The 25440-nt window shown below is 43.2% G+C and overlaps 1 protein-coding gene across 1 annotated transcript in view; it reads left to right on the forward strand.

Moving 5' to 3' along the window:
* The window catches only part of Rnf115 (ring finger protein 115), a 71715-nt gene that overhangs the window by 974 nt on the left and 45301 nt on the right, over positions 1 to 25440 (forward strand). The window lies entirely within an intron of this gene.

Here is a 25440-nt window from a genome sequence, read left to right on the forward strand (position 1 = left end):
AGATGTCACGCTGCCAGTGTCTTTAGCTCCACTTCCCCAGCCCACCTCTTCATTCTTTCTGTTCAGAAAAAAAAATACAGAACATAATGTTGGGGGCTGCTTTCCTCTGCTTTAAAATTGGTTCTCAGCCGGGCGGTGGTGGCGCACGCCTTTAATCCCAGCACTTGGGAGGCAGAGGCAGACGGATCTCCGTGAGTTCGAGCCTGGTCTACAAGAGCGAGTTCTAGGACAGGCTCCAGTGCTACAGAGAAACCCTGTCTCGAAAAATGAAAAACAAAACAAAACTAGTTCTCACTGGTTTCTGCCAGGCTGTCAGCCAATAGAGAGGTCAGGCTACGGTTTGAGAAGAAAACGCGTCTGCAGCATGCTAGCCCGAGCCAGCATCCACAAACCAGAAGCTCCTTTGAGTTGGAGTGTAGTACTGTGGAGAGACTGGCAAGGTGTTAATCATGCTTTTGACTAATTGTCTTTGTAAGAATTATAGTTCTTTTTTCTTGGGAGGGTTGTCGAGGTTCCTTCTTAAAATGGGTGGCTATGTTTTAATTTATTTTATATTTATGGTGTCTTGAGTACACTCTTTTTGTTTGTTTGCTTTTTGCATCAGGGTTTTACCATGTAGTTCAGATCAGGCTGGCCTCTAACTCCCAGGGATCCACCTGTCTCTGCCTACCAAGTGCTGGGATTTAAAGTGTGCACCACTGCACCTGGCTTTACTAAGTTTATGTTTCTGTCTTATTTCTTAGCACAAATGGAGTCCAGTGAATAAGAACTTCACTTAAAAGTTGTGCTATTGAGGCAACGAAGACATTTCCTATCCTGTTTGTTCCACCCCCAACTTCATAATTAGCTATGTGTAATGCTGACTAGTTTCACTTGCTGCCTTTGCTGTATGCTGATGTGCTGTCTGCCGTATTTCAGTTTGGGAAAGAATGGGTATCTTATTTTTCCTGGCAGATACTAGAACTCTTACTACAGAGAAGGAGTCTGGAATTCAGCCACTGTGTGTAATACTGATGACATGTTATTGAATGTGATTGATGCCTTGTTAAGACATTACAACGTTAGCCTTTGGATCTGTAAGTGCATTCACGAATTTGCCTTTCAGAGTGAGAAGACATACTATCTAAATGTCTTTCTTTTGATTACCCGAAGTCTTTACTTCAAAGGGATGATTTAAAAGCTTTTTAGGTATTTTTTTGTAAGCATTAGTTAGATACATGATCATATTTGTTGGTCTTTTTACTCTGATTTATTGCTTGTTAGACCTGACTTGTAAATTGAAGCTTATCAGTGTTTAATATAACCAAATGCTGCCTGCATACAGTGTTCTCTGCTGGATGCCCTAGAGGTGAGGTGAAAGCATATGTGGTTCTTGTTTTTTTTTTTTTTTTTGAAAGCCAAGGCAAACATGGAAATATTAGCAGTTATGCATTGCTTAAGGATGGGGACACATTCTGAGAATTAGAGTGTTTTCATGCATGTGCAACCTTTGCGGAGTTTACTTAGATAAACTAAAGTGCATTGTGGTCTTGAGGACTGAGTCAGACCTTTCTACATGCTAGGCAGGTAAGTGTTTACTACTAAACTGTCTTAAGGTATTTATTTATTTATTTCTTCTTCTTTTTTTTTTAAATATTTTTTATTTATTTATTATGTATACAATATTCTTTCTGTGTGTATGCCTGCAGGCCAGAAGAGGGCACCAGACCTCATTACAGATGGTTGTGAGCCACCATGTGGTTGCCGGGAATTGAACTCAGGGCCTTTGGAAGAGCAGGCAATGCTCTTACCCTCTGAGCCATCTCTCCAGCCCTATTTCTTCTTATATAGATAGCTAGGGCTAGTTTTGAACTCAAGAACTCTCTGCCTAAGCCTCCTGTTAGTGGGATTACAGGCAACACCCTTTCACCCCCAACTCAGCAACATGATTCTTTTGTTGTTGTTGTTTTCAGTTTTTGTTTTTTGGAAACAGGGTTTCTCTGTGTAGTTCTGGCTGTCTTGGAACTTGCTCTGTAGACCTAGCTATCCTCTAACTCAGAGATCCACCTGCCTCTGCCTCCTGAGTGATGGCTTTAAAGTCATGTGCCACCACCAGGCTAGCAACATGTTTCTTTTTTTTTTTTTTTGCTTTTTTTTGTTTTTCGAGACAGGGTTTCTCTGTAGCTTTGGAGCCTGTCCTGGAACTCCCTTTGTAGACCAGGCTGGCCTCGAACTCACAGAGATCTGCCTGCCTCTGCCTCCCGAGTGCTGGGATTACAGGTGTGCGCCACCACCGCCTGGCTTAGCAACATGTTTCTTAATGGAACTGTTTTGTATTGTCTATCTGAAGTCGGGGATTCACGGAAAGGTCATATAATGCACGACAGCAAAACAAACGAGGACAAATCCTACGTGGTTTCAGTTTTAGAGAGGAAGATAAGGTTGCATTGGTGTCATTGAAGGACTATTACAGATGAGGTGGAGTCGAACGAGTTTTGAGGGACAGGTCAAATTCAGCTTGAGAATATGCAAGACTGGAAGATAACACATGAAAGTTTGGGGTGAGGAAGAAAGGAGACTATTGAGTAAATCTTTGTTGTCTTTAGCTGACAAAATTGTAGTTATGGGGTACATGATATTTGATATACGTCATGGAATGGCTAAATCAAACTATTAATTGAGTTTAACATAGAAAAGTTCAATTTTTATTATCACACTTTTCAGTTTTTATTATCTTGCTTATTGTGTGTGTCCATGTTCATGAATGGGCACCATGGTGCCAGGTTGAAGATCAGAGGACAACTTTTGTCAGCCAGTCCTCTCCTACCTCGTGAAGGAAGGAAGTTTCTAGAAGAAGCTCCCCCTCCCCCCCCCCCCCCCACTGGGTTTCTCTGTAGCTTTTGAACTTGTCCTGGAATTTCCTCTGTAGACCATGCTGGCCTTGAACTCTGCCTCGGGAGTGCCGGGATTAAAGGCTTGCACCACTACTGTCCGGCTTCCAGAAGCTTTTACTTCATCTGCTGACTGTTCTCTTGAGAGTGGGGCTGAAACTAATGGCAATTATAGTACATTGAAAGGATAACGGCCTGGAGAGATGGCTCAGTGGTTGCGATTGCTGGATGCTCTTCCAGAGGACCTGGGTTCAGTTCCCGGCACCCACATGATCACAGCTGTTTGTAGCTCCAATTCCAGGGGATCTGACACCTTTACACCAGTGTACATAAAATAAATTTTTTAAAAAAGAGAAGAGCCGGGCCATGGTGGCGCACGCCTTTAATCCCAGCACTCGGGAGGCAGAGGTAGGCGGATCTCTGTGAGTTCGAGACCAGCCTGGTCTACAGAGCTAGTTCCAGGACAGGCTCCAAAGCCACAGAGAAACCCTGTCTCGAAAAAACAAAAACAAACAAACAAACAAACAAAAAAAAACCAAAAAAAAAATAAAGAGAAGAAATGATTACTGGACAGAATCCCACAGAGGGCTGTATGCTCTGTCCCCACATGCTACCACCCTCCCCCAATCTCCTTTAAACAGAAGTTTTATAAGGTTGAATTTGGTAGTGATAATTATATAGTAGAGTTGCCTGCTTTGGATATTGATAAGACTTGTGTGGTTCTTAAGTGTTTCATGGAAATCGGGGCATTTCTCAAATCCAGATGACAAATAAGTCTAGTTAAAGACTGCTTACCACTGGCTCAGCCGAAAGGGACTGGTGAGTTTCTCACTTCATAGTTCTTTGTTATGCCATCTTCTTTGATCTAATAAATTTCCTTCTTTTAAGTAAGTAATGTTATCTCATTTGGCTCTTTACCAGCTACTTACGCAGGGCAGGTATTAATCATTGTGTGTACTTATAATAGTTCCAATGTAGGAAAGCATTCTGATATCTTGTAATAAAGGTAGCTAAGTGGTAGATTTCTTCAAGAATTTATACTATTAAACTGGAGGAAAAATTAACGATTTGAGATGTTTCAAAGATGCTAATTATTAAATTACCTTACTCTGTTATCTCTGACTTAATATCTGTAATGTCTAGATGATTAGTATCTATCAGTTAAATAATTTTGACTGAATGAGGGATAATGATGTTTTGAGAACTTTTTTACGTTTTGTTTAAAAATTGCTTTAAATTTGTTTATTTTATCTATGTGTGTGTATCAGTGTGTTCATGCCGTGTGTGTGTGTGTGTGTGTGTGTGTATCTGTGCTTATGCCATGACACGTGTGGAGATCAGAGGACAACTTGTAGGAGTTGGTTTTCTCCTTCTGTTTTACAGGTCCTGGGGATTGATCTCAGGTTGTCAGCCTTGATGGCAAGTGCCTTTGTACTTTGAACAATCTTGCTGACCTATAGTTTGTTTTTTTGAGAGAGGGTTTCATGTAGCTAGGCTGCTTCCAAATTCACTGTGTAGTGGAGGGTGGCTTGGAACTCCTGATTCTCTTATTAGAATTAGAGAATTAGAGAAGTACTACCACGACTACCACACTATGCTCTTTTGAGATCTTTAAGAAGCTATAATGGGGTTTGGGGATGTGGCTCAGTGGCGGAGCTTCTGCCTTGCATGTGAAAGGCTTTGGGTTTAATCCCTAGTAACTTTAGTTGGGTTTTGTGCTGCACCCATCTGTAATCCCAGCACTTGGTGGTAGAACAGGAGGATTAGGAAGTCAAGGTCATTCTCTGCTACATATGAGTTCAAGGCCAGCCTGGGACATGTGATCCTGATCCTGTTTCCGCCCCCCCCCCCCCAAAGTTCTAGTGATATAAAATACAGTACTGTGCTTGACTACAAAGTGTCAGCTAGTGTTTCATGTAAGATCAAGAAATAACATTGTTTTATTTTATTTAAAAATGTATTTATCTTGCGTGTATGAGAGAGAGAGATATATGTATATGGGCATGCACATCTTGGCACCTGTGTGAAGGTTTGCGGACAACTTTCGGGAGCTAGTTCTCTCATTCTACTGTGGGTTTCAAGGATTGAATTCTGATCATCAGGCTTGTGTGGCTTCAAACTGACTCTGTAACTCTGGATAACCTTGACCTTCAGGTCCTAGTGCTGGGTGTTGAAATTAGAGATGTGAGATACATTCTACTTATTTCAGACAGTGTTTGACTCTGTAGTCCAGGTTGGTCCAGAACTCGTTATGCCAGTATGGATCTTAGGCCGCCTTGAACTCTTGGCAGTCTTTAGTGTTAGGATTACAGGTATGAACTGCCATGCCTAGCAGATTTGTATTTTTAAGGGTGGGAGGTTAGTTATAGCCTCAAAATTCAGATTAGCACATATGTACATATTAGGGAATTTTGTAGGACTTTCTCAGTATGAGAAAGGACAAAAACCCCTTAAGCTTATTGCAGGCAAAGTTTCTTTGGGAGCATAAATGCTGACAGGATGCTAACTAACACTTTGTGTTTCTTTATGTTTAGGTGACTTTTTTTTTTTAAACTAATTATTTATTTATTATGTATACAATATTCTGTCTGTGTGTATGTCTGTCTGCGGGCCAGCAGAGGGCACCAGACCCCATTACAGATGGTTGTGAGCCATCATGTGGTTGCTGGGAATTGAACTCAGGACCTTTGGAAGAGCAGTCAGTGCTCTTAACCCCTGAGCCATCTCTCCAGCCCCCTTAGGTGACTTTTTAATGACCTTTATTTTTGTTCAGGTTCATGCAGCCAGCTTGTGAGGAGAGCTGGGTTATTTCTTTTTCTGGATTGTCAAATTAGAAGGATCTTAATAATAAGTGTGCATTTTATCTTTTCACAGCTTAGTTCTAAGAAATAAAGGAAAGATATAGCACAGTGGAGTTTGGGGGTCATTTGCTCTTCAGGGATCATTTTGCAATCTGTAGACATTTTTGATTTTATAGTGGGGGGGCTGAGGGAGGACGGCAGCTGTCGTTTGGTAAGTAGCAGAGAGAGCTGCTGGTAAACCTGCTGTAGGCCCAATGTCAAGAATGCTGAGGTTGTGAAAAACCCTGGTAATGAACAAAAGGATGAATCCGTGGGCATTGTCTTTGTGTGCTAGTGGTGCTTAAGGTTTTGTTCCAGGGTAATTTTTAATTTTTAACTTTGGGATCTTGATCTGAGAATTTTCAGGAAGATAATTGAGACAGTATAATTTTATCCAAAGCCCTCATGGGAAGGGATTGTTTAGAACAGGGACGAGAGTTGGGTAGCTGGTGGCTGCCATTTCATCAGAGCAGATCTTTTGGGCTCACTTTCTCTGTGGTTAGTGAGATCACAGGCATTAGATTACTCACCTAAGGCTACACTCTGTAACCTAAAAGTATCCAGTATTTTTATTGGTTGGAAATTTAGTAACAGTGTATGTAATTTAGTAAAAACAGTTGGGATTTCAGTCTGAAAACAAAAGGAAAGATGTAACAATCCTAACTTTTCCCGTAACTCACCCTGGTATTGTTCTCTTTTGTCTCTCTTGCACACTTTTGAGGCGTTTCATATGCATAGATGATCATATTCATGAGCTGTTAGTTTCTTTAAACTCTTCATTGAGTGGGCGAATTGAAGTTATTTGTGTTCCTTCTAATACTTATCCTTTCTGGGATATAAAGTGAATTTAAGGATACCCATTAGAAGCTGGAGTTAGAAGCTGCTGAGGGGGTCTGTCCTCCACCTGGATGGTAATCACAAGAGTCAGGCAGCTCCAGCAGCTTTTGTATTCCCAAAGTGTCTGATAGATAGCTGCAAGTGGTGGTAGTCCTTAGACAGTAGTGCTGACAAGTGCCACCGCCAGTACTGCAGGTCCCCATGCTGGTTTGGGTATTGGAATCCTTGGCTCTTAGCGGACATCCTTTGTTATAGAACTCAGGTTGGTGTCTGAAACCCTTGGCCCTGAACACTTTCCCAGCTCTCTAGAACTTTTCTGCTTCCTTAATAGCATTGTTTGCTTCCTACTTTCCTGTGATCTTTGTCTTCCCTTCCTTCTGCCTTAACTGCTCTTAAATTGTTCAGTTGCCAGTGACTGTTGCCAGAAAGACTTCAGGCACTAGCTTCTGTTGAGACAGCATTAGGTAAGCAGGGTACATGAAGGGAGCCCTGGATATATACGGAGGCTCTGTCTAGGAACCTGGTACAAACAAGATTGTTTAGGTGCAGGTATACCCTCCTGTCAGGGCAAGATCCCGGTAGGTGAATGGGATTCCAGACAGAATCCCATGGGCAGCACATTATGGATGCAGGTCTGTGGGTACAGCTAGTGGGTGGTTCTGATATCTCCACAAGCAGGCAGTTCTTTGCCAGGGCCTCTGTCTCTTCTGTTTCTTCAGCCATCAAGTGGTTTTGGGTGCTTTGCACTGGAGAGCCAGACTCAGTCTACTCAGAAACCAGATGAGGTCCTATTACAAGCAGCTTGTATAGGAACCCAGCTTTGGAGATCAGAAGCTGCTTGGAGCTCAGAGGTTAAGGTCAAGGTCAACCTGGGAGTACAGGCATCACGTAGGTACAAGCTGTACTTCAGGCTTGGTGCCAATTGTGTTGGTGCAGCTGCCAAGCACTAGGCAGCTCTCACTGTACCCAGCGATTGGTTTTGTCCATTGCTGCTTGTCTCTGCTACTTTCCCATTTGCAGCTGAGCTTGCATCAATCAATAGAGCTAATTTTTAGATCTAATATTGGAACACTAGAGTGAGCTTGTATGTAGTCTAGGAAATGGTTTTACCAGTCACAGCTGTTTGTTTGGCAGATCTCACCTTTCTTTCAGCACGGATCACAGTCATTAATGCCCACGTTTTGACCCAATCATCAGTCAAAGTACTGTTTGACAGACAGTGCTCAAGGCAATTTGGGCAGCAAGAGTAGTAAGAATGACTAATTAGTGAATGAGATTGTCCTATCCCTAGTGTTATTGCTTTGCAGGAAATCAAACATAAGAAGGAGTGTGCTTATAACTTACAGAACTTGCAAATTCTAGAAGCAATCCTGACAGAGATAGAAAGCATTATCTGCCTACCTGCCCAGTGCCCAGAGAGAAGGGTCTCTTAGGAATGGAGCAGTGTGATCCTGATTGAACACTGTAGATAAAGAGAGCTTTAAAAGGAAAGGAAGAGAGAGGGGACCTTTATTAAAGTAAAAATACTTTAGATTGGTTTTAGAGTTTCAAATATTTAAGTTTGCTGAGTGGTGATGGCCTTTAATCCTAGCACCCTGGAGGCAGAGGCAGGCGGATCTTTGTGAGTTTGAGGTTAATCTGGTCTACAGAGCGAGTTCCAGGAGGACAAGCTTCAAAGCTACACAGAGAAACACTGTCTCAAAATTAAAAAAAAACCAAAAAACAAATCTAAGCTCCCCTCAAAACAAACAAACAAACAAACAAAAACAAAAGACAAATCATATATTTAAGTTAGCTGCTGAAAATTTTATTTAATTTTTTTCTTTGCTGGGTGGTGGTGGTGTACACCTTTAATCCTAGCACTTTGGGAGGCAGAGGCAGGAGGATCTAAGTTTGAAGCCAGCCTGGTCTACAAAGAGAGTTCTAGGACAACCAGGACTCTTACATAGAAAAACTTTGTTTTGAAAAACAAACAAGCAAAAACCAAAAAAGGTTAATTTATTTCTTTATTTGTTAGTAACTCAGCTTTTAAAATTACATTTACTTTTATACACATAAAAGTGTGTGTTCACATCAGACAGAGGTCTGATCTCCAATATATAGAAAGAACTCAAGAAATTGGACACCAAAAGATCACATAATCCAATAAAAAAAATGGATTACAGATCTAAACAGAGAACTCTCAATAGAGGAATCTAAAATGGCTGAAAGACACTTAAAGAAATGTTCAACATCCTTTGTCATCAGAGAAATGCAAATCAAAACAATGCTGAGATTTCATCTTACACCTGTAAGAATGGCCAAGATCAAAAACACTGATGACAATTTATGCTGGAGAGGTTGTGGCGGGGAAAAGGGAACACTTCTGCATTGCTGGTGGGAATGCAAGCTGGTACAACTCCTTTGGATGTCAGTGTGGTGATATCTCAGAAAATTAGGAAACAACCTTCCTCAAGACCCAGTAATACCACTTTGGGGGTATATATCCAAAGGACGCTCAATCATGCCACAAGGACATGTGCTCAACTATGTTCATAGCAGCTTTGTTTGTCATAGCCAGAAACTGTGAACAACCTAAATGCCCCTCGACCAAAGAATGGATAAAAAAAATGTGGTACATTTACACAGTGGAGTACTACACAGCATAAGAAAATAACGACAGCTTGAATTTTGTAGGAAAATGGATGGAGCTAGAAAACATTATTTTGAGTAAGGTAACCCAGAACCAGAAAGACAATTATTACATGTACTCACTCATAGGTGGTTTTTAAACATAAAGCAAAGAAAGCCAGCCTACAAACCACAATCCCAGAGAACTTAGACAATAATGAGGACTCTAAGAGAGACTTACATAGATCTAATCTACATGGGAAGTAGAAAGTAGAAAAAGACAAGATCTCCTGAGTAAATTGGGAGCATGGGGACCTTGGGGGAGGGCTGAAGGGGGGAGAGGAGAGGCAGAGAGGGAAGCAGAGAAAAATGTAGAGCTCAATAAATATCAATAAAAAAAATTTAAACACACACACAAGTGTGTTCACATGTGTGCGCACACAAATACATGTAGTGGCACAATTATTGCAGTCTGAGGATAACTTGTAGGAGGAATTGGTTCTCTTCTTTCACCATGTGGGACCCAGAGGTAGAACTCCTATCATGTGACTTGGTGGCAAGTGTTTTTACCCATGAGCCATCTCACCAGTGCAATAGTGAAGTTACTTAGTAGTCGCTGGATACATATGTATGAGCCTGAAGTTTGTCAGATCTGCTGATTTTAAATCAGAAATATTTTTCTTATGTGAAGTATATCTTTGGGCCTTTTATTCCCCAAAGGGACCAGCTAGTTTGTCTTTCTTGAAAACATTAAAACTAAATGCAGTGGCACTTGTCTATCAGCCCCAGCACTAAAGCCCCGATACTTTGGAGGGTGTGATGGGAGAACTCTGAGTAACACAGATGTGTAGGTTGGAGGACTAAGAATTTGAGGTCAGCCTGGGTTACATAAGGAGACCCTGTTACAATAAACCAAATCATCAAAACAAAACAAAAGACCAGTAAGAGAAATGCTCTGTCTAGACAGATACAGCACTGCTCATTGCTCTGCGATGTATAGAGTTATCTGTGGTTTTGAGATATACCTTGCTATTTACCTGGCTGACCTAGAATGCCTACATTCCTCCCGCACCGTGTGTGTGTGTGTGGGGGGGGTGGCACTCTTGTTTTTTATCATAGATTTATCTATTTTATATGTATGAGTGTAATGTATGCATGTGCACCAACCATGCATATGTTGCTCTCAGAGGTCAGAAAAGGATATCAGATCCCCTGGAACTGGACCTTGGGAACTGGAATTGTGAATGCTTATGAGTTCATGTATCAGAATAAGCCTGGAATACAGCAGGCTCTAATAAAGTCACTGAAAAAAGGCAGAAACTGTTTTACTACTGTTAGTTTAGTAGTGCCTATACTGTTATTACTAACTGCTAGTTAACTTCATAGTACTAAACTCCATAAATAAAAGCAGTGACTGTGTGGATGTGTGTGTCCTCCAAAAACAAAAACAACCCACACCCTATCAGACTTGGTGTAAATCTGCAACTCTCTATCTGCCTGCTTGCCTGTCTGCCTATCTGTCTGTCTGTCTATTAATTATTGGTTCTTTGGGAATTTCACGTCATGCACCCCAATCCCAGTCTCTCTGTATTCACCCCTCACCCTTGTAGAAAAGCTAAAAAAGAATAAAAGTAAATAATAAAAAGAAGAAAAAGAAAAACAGTTTGCTCCTCCGTCTCTCTGCCCCCGCCCCCCTTCATTCATCTCAGAGGCACTGGGATCTGCTGCTGTGTACCATGCAGTAGACCCTTTGTCCAAGCAGCTTTCCTTGCAAATGTTTGCTGTGTAACAAGTTGTTGGTCAGGTTCAAGGCCTCTGACTTTGGTAACCATCAATACTGGACCCCCACTCACATTCCTCTCCAGTATCCTGCTGTTGCCTCAGTCATGGAGATCCTATGGTTGTGCTTCCTCAGGACCAGTCCCTTCACACGCTCCAGCAGGTTGTAGATCAGGTAGATGTTGGGTAGTGCCAACCCAGAGTCCTGGATGTGTGCCTGGGTGGCAGCTGAGTTGGTCAGTCCAGGGCTACTGGAACCGTCCCACTCAGGTCCCCATGGTAAGGGGTGCGTGAGCTTTCCCAAATATGGGGGGCCAATTCTATAGGGTGGTGTCGGGGGTCTGGTTCTTTCCTGGACCCTAAGTTATTTCTCTTGACCAGATCCCAACATAAACTGTCTCTGGACCGGCATGGAGGTGCAGGAAAAAAGACACAATTCACATGACTTTATCGGGAGGGAGATTCTCCGTGATCCCTCATGATATCCTGCGTTCACATGCTGAAGAATTCCTCTCATTTTATTCTCCAAACAAGTCTTTATACCAAAACTTAACCGATAAGAAATACATTGAAAGACCCCAGTGGTGGGCAGTCTTTCAGGCTGAGGAGACCCTCCCAAGGAGCAGCGAGTCACTCTTCGGATGCAAATAGCAAGAGGCTTTATTAAGTACTTAAGTACACAGGTACCTGGGGCGACTTAGTCTTTCGGAAGACAAGCGCGCCTGCAGACTGGGGGAAGGTCTTTTTATAGGAAAGAGGGCAGCAGAAGCAGATTACAGAAGCAAATGCATCGTTAGTGGTCAGTTGGAATGGGGCAAGGGGCACAGGTGGTTTTTCCTTTCCCAGCACAGATGTATGGGAACAGACATCCTGTTAATTGATGTCCTGTCCTAATCTATGGATATAAAGATCCTGTTTTGCAGCCAGGGACCCTGACCTTACTCTGCACTTACAGTCGTTCGTCAAAAGCTTTGTGAAATGACGTTACAGCAGATAAGCTGGGATCTTTCATAGGGGGAGTTGTCTTCTTCTGTGAATTACTGACATTCTAAGTTGGGCACATGTGCTGACTATGCAAACGGGAGGTTCTCATTAGAGCAGGCCAGCTGCGGGTTCCTTATCGCTTGGGGCCAGGTGGCTGACCGGCTGACCGCAGATATCTCGCCTGGCTTCTCCGCCCTTGTTTTCAAGTCGAACTTCCCTGCTCTAATTACTTGCGTTGCTCCAAAGTTTAAGCCTTGCAAAATGGCATTACTGCTGCTTAGTGAGTGGGGGTCTTTCATTCCCCCCTTTTTTTTTATCATGGATTTAATCATAAATCCATGTGTTTAAAATATCCTTGTTGAGAAGATAGTAGAACATCTCTAGGGTTTGCAGAATAGCTCTTAGCAAAACTATCTGAATGAGGCTTGAAAGTAACTACATGGTAGACATTGTGAACCACTGTAGACCCGAGAATAGCACCCAACATTGTGGCAATAATAGTCTATTGACTACAAAGAGCTTAACTCAGCCCTAAGAAACACATGGATGCCTTCTCCTAAGAGGCAAGTTTAGTATTATGAAGACAAATCTCTTTTGCTGTAGACACCGGGAGTGTTGTTCCTCAGCTCCAGAGAATGTGCCGGAGAAGTCAGTTTCGGTCCAGCTGGCACCACATGGCATTTACGAGTTTCCATTGCATCCCGTAGCATCAGCTTTATCCAAATGTACAGGGTTGTGTCCATTGTGAGAACTTTAACAAACAATGAGAGAAAATGCAATACAGGATGACAAATGTTTAAAACAAAACAGAAAGCCCTAAAGCCAGAGGACAGCCAATGGGGACATAAATATCTTTTTGAGACTGACCTTACCCAGGCTTCACATTTGTAAGTACAGCATTAAAAAGTTTTAACATCCCATTGATATCTATTTTATCATATATTAAATTACATCTGTTTACCTTTTGAAAGCCATATCATTTTATAACCCCATAGATTAAAACAAGATTTTCCTGTAGAAAAACAAAACCTGTCAAGAGGTAAGGAGGCTTTAGGTGTGTTTGCTTCTCTCTGCAGTTATCTGCACAAAACGGTCTGATCTGGAAAAGTCTCAAACTGTACTAAATAATTCCTGTCAATAGGTCCCAGACACACAAAGGAGGAACAGAACAGAATTGTCTTTTGCTTCTGCTGTCTGATATTATGCTTTAAAAGACATTAAAAATGAGCAGAGCCCTGTGGGTTTCTGACTTTAGGAAAGAAGAGCCTTGAAGGTGATGTAAGCCCATCTTACAGCAGATGTGCCTGCCCTGTGCAAGCCTTGAGCTCAGGATTCCATCATCAAGGTCAACCATTGTCAGCAGATACATGAGCAGCAGCTAACTAGCCAGGCAACAGAGCTAGTGGCAACGATGCCGGGGTGTTTTGAACCCAGAACAGGACAGGAGGGAGGGAGGTCTGTCCAGTCATTTTTGCTGGTCTCCAGGGCCAATTATATCAATTTGTTTTTTTAGAATCTTACTTATCCTATCTATCTGACCTGAGCTTTGAGGTTGGTAAGCTTAAGTTCCAATTGATCCCCAATGTCTTGGCCACACCCTAACTTGCCTGGGCAACAAAGGCAGGCCTATTATGGGACATGATTATCTTGGCCATCCCAAACCTTAGGATGATTTTTTTTTTTTTTCTGATCTTCTTAGCCATTACATTGGGTGTCTCAATCTTGGTCAATGTATGATGGCTATCTTCTTTGGCAAATGCGTGGCCTCCTGGAGGCTCAAAATTTCCGCAGATGTCAACAGTCCTTTTTGTCTGTATATTGCTTTATATATATATATATAGGTGAGGGCAAAAGCATACCTGCTGTTAGTATAGACGTTCCCTCTGCCATCTGTAGAGCTTGTATCAAAGCCACAAGTTCAGCGTTCTGGTCGGGCCACCATCCCTGAAGGGAGGCTACTGGCCCAGATCATTTGCTTCCTGTCCACCAATGTTGCCCCCGCCTTCCGCTTACCTTCGGTCTTCTGTACCTGCTTAGCTCGGACCGCCAGCCTTGTACCCCTGGCAAGCTTCACCCTCATTTTCGGCTCTGCCTGGCACAGCTTAGCCTGCCATTTTGCCATTCGCCTGTCCTTTAGGCAGATGCTGGTAGGATCCATAGTCCATCGACGTCAGCCCAGCACAGGAGCAGTAGTCTGGCACAGGAGGGCACCTGTGGTAGCATGGTGACTGCTGTATCGCAGTCTGACATGGGTGAGGGGAGCAAGACTGTAGAGTGAGCAGTCAGGGCTCATGCAGGCTTTAGAGCAAGCACAGCATCAAGGCAGTTGCTAGGAGGTGAGGATTTCTTCAGCGGTGAAGGCAGGGAGAGGTGGTCGTCCTGGTGAGGAGGGCGTGGTAGAGACAGAGGCAGACAAGCAGCCTGTGTCTCCTGCAGAACTGAAAACAGCAGCGAAAGCAAAAGTCCCTCGTTTGGTCAACAAAAGGCTTTGGTCATACATTCAGAAGTGACCAGGGAGGAACGAGTATAGTTCGTAAGGTGTCCAGTTTGTATTCTTTACTCAGTTCCAGTGTCCCTCTTTATCTGTCTTTGATCTTCTGTTGCCCAGGCTCCTAATCTGTCTGAGTCCTATCTTTCTTTTGCTTCCCGCCTCTCTCTCTCTCTCTCTCTCTCTCTCTCTCTCTCTCTCTTTCTCTCTTTTGTGGCTACTGCTGTCTGCTGACCTTCAGAGGTTGGGTAAAATGCCTGTAAACTTTCATTAATCATTTAAGGAACACAGATTTTAACTGGCCCCTGGAGAACCTCTCTTATCTCAGCCGAATTAGTGGGGTGCCTTGCAGCCCCCGCCTGAGATTTGCCATGAGCCCAGCATTTTGACTGTCAGTTTCTCCCTTTAGAAGAATGAAGATAGATCCATATTTTTCTCTATGCACAAAACTGAAATCCAAACAAATTAAAGACCTTAACATAAAACCAACAATATTGAACCTTTTATAGAAGGAAAAAAGTTTAAAATTTATTTTAGCAAAGGATATAATCAACAGAACGTAATATCAACCTGTAGAATGGGGAGGTATGAGACATATAAGGAACTTAGGAACTTAATCCTCATAAAAACAAATATTTTAGTACAATTACGTCACAGACCAAAACTGTAAATTCTCAACAAATGAACTTGAAGTGACTGAAAGATATTTAAAATTTGTTTAAATATAACATCCTTAATCATCAGGGAAATGCAAATTAAACAATTTTGAGATTTTATCTTATTCTTGTAAAACTGACCAAGATTAAAAATATCATTTGACAATTTATGCTTACAGCTACTTTGAACATTAGCATGGTGGACTTTCAAAATTAGATAACATATTACCTTAAAAACTTAGCGACATCCTTTATATTATCATTGACAGAATCTGAAAACAACTCAAAATGCACCTTTTTTATATTAATAATAAATGAGAATCTTCACCATGTTTTTTTTTTTTAATAGCCATAAACATTATAAAGAGTCAAAAGGACCATTTTAACTCAACCTCATCATTTAGTAACACCCCCTTTGCCATTGTAGTGGGGTGAGAGGCTTTAGCAGATCTTTGTCTTGTGGGGCAACTCAGGGCCCCCACCTTATCACAAGCATTGTGAGCAGACAAGTGTTAAATTCAGATCTAAACATGGGCTGGCTCAGAAGCTCAGCTGGGCTGTTCATATGGCCCCGGCCCTGTGCCAGGCCTTCTACAGCAATAGTTCTTGAAGACAGTGTAGTCCTGCATCCATCTAAACAGAACTGGGAATTTACTTTTCTTCTAGACACACTGCATAGTAGTTTTTTTTTTTTATCACAAGCATATTATTTTAAAGTGACTTAATTTAATTTTCCCAATTTTTAAACCAGAGGCTTTTACCTGGATGCAGCACATGATGACTGGTATAGAGCATCCCCAGAAGACAGATGTTATTAGGGCTGGCAGGCCCTTTTGATGTCAGCTTATTCCATTAGCTACTACTCCTGAATCCACATTTATCATTTATCAACAGCCACAGGGAAATTTACTTGCAATCTCTTGCCCTACTGCCAAAATGGAAAGGTCCAGGTTCTTTAGGGGACCTTTGCTTTTTAATAGGGTATCCGACCCCAGAGAAATAGCCTACTGCAGGTTCCCAGGCTTAGTTCTGTGACCCTGGCGCTAGCACCAGCTATTTCCCCTGGGCAAGGGCCACAGATCTTTAGTACAAGGTTTTACATGGCATTTGCAGATGGGGGCTGCCATTCAGTCTCTAGCACCTTATTTTCTAAGGAAAACAAGCCTTCTCCACAGGGAACCCCACTGGGGATCCTCCCAGGACCTGGCTTCAGCCTCAGCTCTGTCCACAGTGAGCTCCTAGTTGTATAGCACAAGCTTCCCACATCCCATCTCTATACTCACAGCAATCTAGCAGCTTTTCTCTGAATGGGATTCCAGAGGCCCCAGGAGGCATTCCCTCCAGGGAACTTGTGAGGTCAGGATTGGTCCACTCAGTTCCTCTTAGCCCTCACACTGCCAGTAGCAGCTGGGAAGGCCTTTGCATTGGCTGTAGGGGGAGGGAACACCTTGGACTGTCTAAGGCAGCCCTCCTCCCCCAGTCCTCCCGTGCGGTGCTGGTGGACTTCAGGTCAGCAAGGGAGGACGTCATTTTCAGCACAGGGATTTCAGGGGGGCCACGGCTGCCCCCTTCTCTGACTCGGGCCAGGGTTGCTGCCATGCCCCGCCCTGCGTCCTGCTGAGAGGTTTGCTCAGAGCTGGAGCCAGTTGCCCCGCCTAGGCCTGGCTCCAGGCCGTGCCTCAGGAGATCACAGTCCTGTTCCCTCCCCCCTCGCGACAGCAAGCAGGGCAGTTCAGCAGCAGAGCCTAAAGAAGTAAAGGAAGGGCAGACTGTCTGCATTTCTTTTGGATTTTCATAGAGTTAGGGTCAAAGAGATGGTTATTTACTGCCCCATGGTACCAGATTTAGACTCGAGTACAAACAGATATACAAAACAAAGAACATATTAAGCACAAAAATACACAGACAATACAGATGCGCTGGCGCGGTTTCGGCATAATGCCGAAAGCAAAATTTCAGACGGAGACTCTGAGGATCCGGATTCCTCGTCTCCCAGAAGAATCACGTACCCTTCGGACTGTGGGGGTGCCCCGAACAATCCTATTCGGTAAGGATTCACAGAGTTACCGATGGGCCAGGCACCACATCCGGCCCCAGATGCCTCTGAGACGTCTCCCAGGGCTGCGGTCGGGAGTGCGAGCCCGTCGGCTCCTCTGCGGGTCCGCCCGATACAGATCTAGTCAGCCAACTAGTACAGATTCGGTCGCAGGCGCAAACACAGAAACACCGAAGCACAGACATTCACGGAAAACAATCGCTGGCCAGCTTACCTCCCGGTGGTGGGTCGGTGATCCCTGGGCAGGGGTCTCCAGATCTCGGTGGGACCTCCAAATGAAAGACCCCAGTGGTGGGCAGTCTTTCAGGCTGAGGAGACCCTCCCAAGGAGCAGCGAGTCACTCTTCGGATGCAAATAGCAAGAGGCTTTATTAAGTACTTAAGTACACAGGTACCTGGGGCGACTTAGTCTTTCGGAAGACAAGCGCGCCTGCAGACTGGGGGAAGGTCTTTTTATAGGAAAGAGGGCAGCAGAAGCAGATTACAGAAGCAAATGCATCGTTAGTGGTCAGTTGGAATGGGGCAAGGGGCACAGGTGGTTTTTCCTTTCCCAGCACAGATGTATGGGAACAGACATCCTGTTAATTGATGTCCTGTCCTAATCTATGGATATAAAGATCCTGTTTTGCAGCCAGGGACCCTGACCTTACTCTGCACTTACAGTCGTTCGTCAAAAGCTTTGTGAAATGACGTTACAGCAGATAAGCTGGGATCTTTCATAGGGGGAGTTGTCTTCTTCTGTGAATTACTGACATTCTAAGTTGGGCACATGTGCTGACTATGCAAACGGGAGGTTCTCATTAGAGCAGGCCAGCTGCGGGTTCCTTATCGCTTGGGGCCAGGTGGCTGACCGGCTGACCGCAGATATCTCGCCTGGCTTCTCCGCCCTTGTTTTCAAGTCGAACTTCCCTGCTCTAATTACTTGCGTTGCTCCAAAGTTTAAGCCTTGCAAAATGGCATTACTGCTGCTTAGTGAGTGGGGGTCTTTCAACATTAGCATTCTGTTTCCTAGGTAACCAGGTGAATGGCTTTCAGTCACCCCTGCATCTACCTCTCTGCTCTGTAAACTAGCATAGGCTTGAATCAGCATTTCTATCAGGCTTCCTCCAAATTACAAAGAAAGGAGAGAAACAGCACCCTGACCTTTTGTTAGGTTAGTGACCGCGTGTCTGGCAGGGTAAGTGACCCATCTCAGGTGTGGCCTATGGCTTTAGAGTCTGGCTGTCATATCATACAGAAATACGGGCCTACAGCGTGGGGCCAGCTTTCCCATGCTGGAGTCATCAGTATCCATTATCTCAGGGCTAGGGAGGTTCATTGTCAGCTCTCCTAGGAGGTGGGGTGTGTGAGTGTGTGTGTGTGTGTGTGTGTGTGTGTGTGTGTGTATGTGTGTGTGTGTAGGGGCGGGGGAGGGTTGGGAGTGTCACTCCCGACTGGTGAGTGGTGGGGCCAGCTCAGCAGGGCCCTCAGTACTTCAGCACAAGCATGATTCAACACATGGTTGCATAGGTCCCTCTAGTAACATGGACAATGGCCATCCACACAGACTCCAGCTGCTGCAGGTTCACGGTTCCAGACCTGATCATTGGTAGCAGCTTGGGGCCAGATGTCACCATGGCCCCAGGTGGTAATGCAGGCCTCTCAGATCTGAATGGATGTAGCAGCAGCAGCATGGTCCCCAGGCTCCAGCCTGGCCCTATGTGGTGGTTCAGACCCTGGGCAATCACATGACACATACCCCCCTCCCCCCCAATGGCAACAGGAGTCACATACCTCAATACAGACTCTGGCTGTGGCAGGGCCATGGATCCAGAAATGACCCCTGGGTGTCAGTCAGTGCAGGCCACTCTGATCTGCATGGCTGTAGTGGCAGGATGACCTTTGAGCACCGAAAACCTTAGGAGGGGAAAAAAGCACTCACCCGAAGCACGATTAATAAAACCTCAGAGAGAGAAATTGGGTTTCAACCTGAAGATCTGAAAAGCAAAACAGCCAGCCACTTCAATCTGAAATGGTGATCCTGCCTCCCGGAATCTCAGAATGAGACTGTGTGTTGAGAACTGTTTCCTCCAGTGCACCGCTGTGATTAAAGGCATGTCCTGCCCAGTTTCTATGACAACCAGTGTGGTTGCTGGGATTAAGGTGCCTGTTACCATAACCTGGTCTGTGAAGCTGACCAGTGGGATTGTTTTACTCTCTGATCTTCAGTCAGTCTTTATTTATTAAAATACAATTGAAATGCTACCACACTAACCACCAGCAGTTGAACACAGCGGCTTAATCTTGTAATCTCAGCACTGAGAAGGTTACTTAGAGAAATTTTGAACAAAAAAATGAAAGTTTTCTTTTTTCTTTAAAGGCATTATGCATTATTGAACATGTTAAAGACTTAGCTTTCCATTTGTTTCTATCTGTGGATTAATGATTTAAACTTTTGGGTATCTTTTGGATTATGTATAAGAGAATTTTATTCTATAGTTTTTACACATGGAAAACCTCCAAATTAATATTGCTGTTTGTTAAGTTTTGTGTTTCCACCTATTTCCTTTTGAGTTGGAAACTATACACACTCTCGTTAATGGTAGTAAGCAATCTAGCAATCTTGAAAATGTTTCTTCTTTTTATGGTATTGGGGATCAAATTCCAAGCCTTGCACATGCTAAGCAAGTGTTCTACCACTGTACCCAGAGACAGGCAAAAAACATACCTAACATATTCAGCAAAGGAATATGTTAGGTATGTTTTTTGCCTGTCTCTGCCTCCTGAGTGCTGGAATCAAAGGCTTGTGTTCCCACAACTTTAAAGAGTAAAATTTATTCTTTGAAACTTTCATACATGTATGTGATGTGTTTTGGGGAGATTTATTTATCTTTATTGTATGTGTATGGTTATCTTGCCTGCATATACGTATATGCATCATCTGTGTGCCTGATGTCCAGGGAGGTCAAAAGAAGGTATCGGATCCCTAGAACTGGAGTTACAGGGAGTTGTTATTGTTCATGTGGATGCTGGGAATTGAACTTGGGTTCTCTGGAAGAGCAATCAGTGCTCTTAACTGCTGAGCCATCTCTTCAATTTCCATATATAATGTATTTAGATCTTATCCATCCACCACTACTTCCCTCCTACTTCCTCCGGGCCCTTTTCAACTGATCTCCCTTTTGACTTCATGTCTATTATTATTATTGTTGTTGTTGTTGTTGTTGTTGTTGTTGTTTTATTGGTAGTAGTTCCCAGAGTGCAATTAGTGCTGACCATATATATACTATTAGTGTGGGTCACTCATTGGGACGTTGGCATCTTAGTAGCAGCCACATCTCCAAAGAAAAGTGACTCTCTCCTCAGCAGCTATCAACTGCTAGTGCTCCCCAGCTTAGAGCGGGATCTCGGGAGTTGTTCCCAGTTCATGCTGGAATTTAAGAAAAGATATATTTGTTTAAAAATTTCAGTGTGTTTCAATGTTTTGTCTGCATGCATATCTACATACTTCTGAGGTCTGAAGAGAATGTCAGATCCTCTGGAACTGGAGTTATAGAGGGTTGTGAACCACTATGTAGGTGCTGGGAACCAAACCCAGGTTCTCTCCAAGAGAAGTGCTCTTAACCACTGAGCCATTGTTTCAGCCCCCCTGCCAGGACTTTGACTGGCTGGATCTCATGCAGGCTTTGTACAGGTAGTCACAGCTTTTATGAATTGATGCATGTATGTGTTGATTTATGTATGTATGTTTGTTTTTTGTTGTTTTTTTTTGAGACATTGTGTCTCTATGTAGCCTTGGCTGTCCTGGAACTTGCTTTGTAGACCAGGCTAGCCTTGAACTTACAGAGATTGCCTGCTTCTGCCTCCCTAGAACTGGGTTCAAAGGCATGTGCCACCACACCCAGCCATGTGTTGATGTTATATGTAGAAGACAGCTTTTCTCAGCTCTTCTTTCCATTCTCTCATTTTTTTTTTTCCTGCTCACTCTTCCTCCTTGTTCTCTGAGCCTTGGATGAGAGAGGTTTGTTGTTAGTTGTTCTTTTACTCTTTGGGCTTTTTACTCTTTTGGGGGCCCCACCATCCAGTTCCCAGATAAATCACACATAGAATCTTATTCTTTCTTATAAATGCCTGACTTTTGTTTGGCTTGTTTCTAGCTAGCTTTTCTTAACTTATCCCCTCTACCTTTTGCCTCTGGGCTTTTCTTTCTTTCTTTCTTTCTTTCTTTTTTTTTTTTTTTACTTCTGTGATCTTCCTTTCACTCTTACTCCATGGCTGACCCCTTCCTTTCTTTTTCTCCTCCTATTTATTCTCTCTGCCTGCCAGCCCCTCCTATCCTTTCTCCTGCCTCGCTATTGGCCATTCAGCGCTTTATTAGACCATCAGGTGTTTTAGATGGGCAAAGTAACACAGCTTCACAGAGTTAAACAAATGCAACATAAAGGGATGTAACACATCTTGGCATCATTAGACAAATGTTCCACAGCATAAACGAATGAGATTGACACAGATGGCCTCCTGTGACTGAGTACTCATAGTCCTATTCTCAGCACTTTTATCAGCTTGATTCTCTGCATTAACCACTGCCAAAAGCAGCTTTTCCAACCAGGGTTGAGAACAGCACAAATCTGTGGATATAAACAACACCTATAGGTTCCTCCCTATAGCCTGTGATCTCCTCACCCAACAACTTTTGATCATGTTTACAGTACTAGACATAAAATCCCTGGAGGAGGCTTCCAATCCAATCAGAAAACAGTTGGCTACCCCTATAGTCATCAAGCTACTATTGTATCAGGTGAGTACAACTTGCTTCACTCTTCTCCCCCAGAAGTCCTTGTAGCGCCTTCTAGCACTATGGAAGCTAGCCAGCAAGGAGAGTTACCTGGTTAGTTTGAGATTTATTTATTAATTGGGTGTAATCAAAATTGGTGGTATTCAGCAGAAGGGAATTGCCATTTTGCTATGATGGGCAGCTAACTGCAATGGCAATGGCCTATGTTGTTTAGGATGTCTTTGTGCCTTCCTGATCAATAACTTGTTGGGAGGTATCAAATACCTGGACTGAGATTTTAATTAGAGTCCATGTTTTCTGTGAGCAGTATTCATGCAGGGTACCCCTGATCAAATGCCCTTTCAAACACACGCACACACACACACACACACACACACACACACACACACACACACACAATTCTGAATGTGGCTGACGATTGGGGCAGGCTGAGAAGCCAATGATAATGGCACTGGGATTTGTCTCTACTGCATGGACTGGCTTTTTGGTATCCTATTCTATTTGGATGTACACCTTCCTAAGCCTGGATGGAGGGAGGAGGGCCTTGGACTTCCCACAGGGCGGGGTACCCTGCCCTCTCTTAGGACTGGAGGGTGAGTGGGGGAGTGGGAGGGAAGTGGGTGAAGAGGAGGTATTATTTATAAAGTAGTAAAAAAGTTTTATGTGTATGAGTGTTATGCCTGCATGTATGTAAGTGTACCGTGTGTGTGTTTGGTGCCTGCAGAGGTTAGAAGAGAGCATCATATTCCAGGAACTGAGATTCTAGGCAGTTGTGAGCCATCATGTGGTGCTAGGAACTGAATGAACCTGGGTCCTCTGAAATATCAGCAGTTGATCTTAATCACTGAACCATATCTCTGTCCCCATATTATATTTTAAAAATTAGTTTACAAACTATTGGGTTTCCATAGGCCTCTTTTTATATCTTTAGTTTTGGCTAACCTACTCCTTGCTTTCTCTCATCTACGCCCATCTCCCCTGAAACTTTTAACCTGGAGTATTCCCCTGCTTCTTCATGTCACTGGCTCTACTACTATTTTTCTTTTGGGTTGCAAGACCGTAGGTTTCCATACAGCTTTTTCATAAATCCTTCATTTTAGGTAAGCCTTCCCCCATTCCCTCATATCCATCACTCCCTATCCTTCTCCATACGGGAGCCTTTCCACCCCTAATATTCTTTTTTTTTTTTTTTGGTTTTTCGAGACAGGGTTTCTCTGTGGCTTTGGTTCCTGTCCTGGAACTAGCTCTTGTAGACCAGGCTGGTCTCAAACTCACAGAGCTCCGCCTGCCTCTGCCTCCCGAGTGCTGGGATTAAAGGCGTGCGCCACCATCGCCCGGCCACCCCTAGTATTCTTATATACTTTCATCTTACCTTTATTTCACTGCCCCCTCTCTCTTAATGATCAGGCATATTCTTAATAGACTATTTCAGTGAATTTTAATTTTAATTTTTCTTTCTGAGCAGTGCTTGGCAAACAGTTTGGAATGTATTTTGCTGAGTGAGTTATCAGTTTTAAAAGAAGTTTCCTTTTCTTATCTCTCTGTTTTTTTGTTTTTTGTTTTTCTTTTTCTTTTCGAGACAGGGTTTCTCTGTGTAACAGCCCTGACTGTCCTGGAACTAGCACGTGTAGACCAGGCTGGCTCGAACTCAAAGAAGTATACCTGCCTCTGCTTCCCGAGTGCTGGGATTAAAGGTGTGCACCACCATCACCTGACAGAAAGAAGTTTCTTTTTGACTAAACATGTTAAATTTTTGTCTCTGACTGTTATGGTTCATATCAATATGTAGGTTTTTTTTTTTTTTTTTTTTTTTTTTAAAACTCTTAGGGGGTCTGCCATCCAACTCCCAAACAAATATATGGAGACTTATTCTTACCTATGAATGCCATGCTTTAGCTTGGCTTGTTTCTAGCCAGCTTCTCTAACTTAAATTATTCCATTTCTCTCTCTCTCTCTTTCTTTTGGTTTTTTGAGACAGGGTTTCTCTGTGGCTTTGGAGCCTGTCCTGGAACTCACTCTGTAGACCAGGCTGACCTTGAACTCACAGAGATCTGCCTGCCTCTGTCTCTGTGAGTGTTGGGAATAGAGGCGTGCACCACCACCGTCCGGCTATTCCATTTCTCTTTAACTACATCCTTATTCTATATATTCCTCTTTCCTTCTTACTTGGCTGGCTGGATGGCTGGCCCCTGGCATCCTCCTTTTTCTTTTGTCACTCTTCCCCCTTCTCTCTCTCTCTCTCTCTCTCTCTCTTTCTCTCTCTCTCTCTCAAGATTTATTATGTCATGCATGTATGCCTGCAGGCCAGAGAAGACCTCAGATCTCATTAGAGATGATTTTGAGCCACCATGTGGTTGTTGGGAATTGAACTTAGGACCTTTGCAATCAGTGCTCTTAACCGTTGAGCCATTTCTCCAGCTCTATCCTCTCTCTTCTCCTGATCCTAGATTTCTCTTCCTGTTTATTCTTTTTGCCTGGCAGCCCTGCCTGTTCCTCTCTCCTGCCTAGCTATTGGCTGTTCAGCTCTTTATTAGACCAATCAGGTGTTTTAGACAGTAACATAGCTTTACAGTGTTAAACAAATACTACATAAGAGAACGCAACAGATCTTTGCATGATTAAAAAATATTTGCAGCATAAACAAATGTAACACATCTTAAACTAATATTCCACAACATCAATGCTAATGATTCATATTTTAGTTGAACATTGTGGCACACTAGTAACCTCAGTATTTAGAAAGTAGAGGCAGGATAATACGAAGTTTAAAAAACTTGAGATATGTAATTTTTTGGATTATTTGCCATTTTCTTTGTTACTGAGTTGTTGCTTTAAGGTAGGGTAAGCAAAAATACTATAATTCACTCTTGGGAGTGGTGAGGTGGCTCCATGGGTAAAGCATATGCTGTGCCCACCCAACAACCTGAGTTTGTTTCTGGAGCCCATGTTAGATGGATGGAGACTGACTTCAGAGAGCTGCTCTCTGCCGTTCGTGTGGACACCATATGAGCTCACACACAGTTAGTAATAAATTTAAATTAAAAAAACTTAAATCCTGTCTATGTCATGTTATATGAAGTTAACTTTTTCTAGGGGTGTGTGTGCCTACTGGTAGAGGCCAGCTCCAGGAAGCCTCTGTCTGTCTCCCCAGTGTTGGGATTACGGACACAGGGTTGCATCCCACTTTTGTTGTTTTTGTTGCTTCTTTTGTTTTATGTGAGTGCTAAGGATCTGAACTCAGCTCTTCACTTTTTGTTCTCAGGCCTGCCCCTTGTATCGTCTCGTGTGGAGTTAGAGATGTGTGCCACCCTGCCTGGGTTTTGTTTACTTTTCTTCTCTGAGTTCTTACCGCTTAACTTTTTAATTTTTTTTAAAGAAAGTTTGGCTGATTGTCTGACTGAGCTTGTATTCAGTAACACTTTGTCCTGTGACCTGCTTTTCTGTCTTTCTACACAATGAGTTAAAGGAGTTGGTTGATTACACTGTTTTGTTTGGAGTCACTGGTCAGTGTTCAGTCATGGCCTGGAATGAAGAAATAAGAGTATGA

The sequence above is a fragment of the Microtus oregoni genome, unplaced genomic scaffold (genome assembly GCF_018167655.1).
Source record: "Microtus oregoni isolate MIOR12 unplaced genomic scaffold, Mior012 000054F_ref0000373, whole genome shotgun sequence".
Classification (NCBI taxonomy): domain Eukaryota; kingdom Metazoa; phylum Chordata; class Mammalia; order Rodentia; family Cricetidae; genus Microtus; species Microtus oregoni.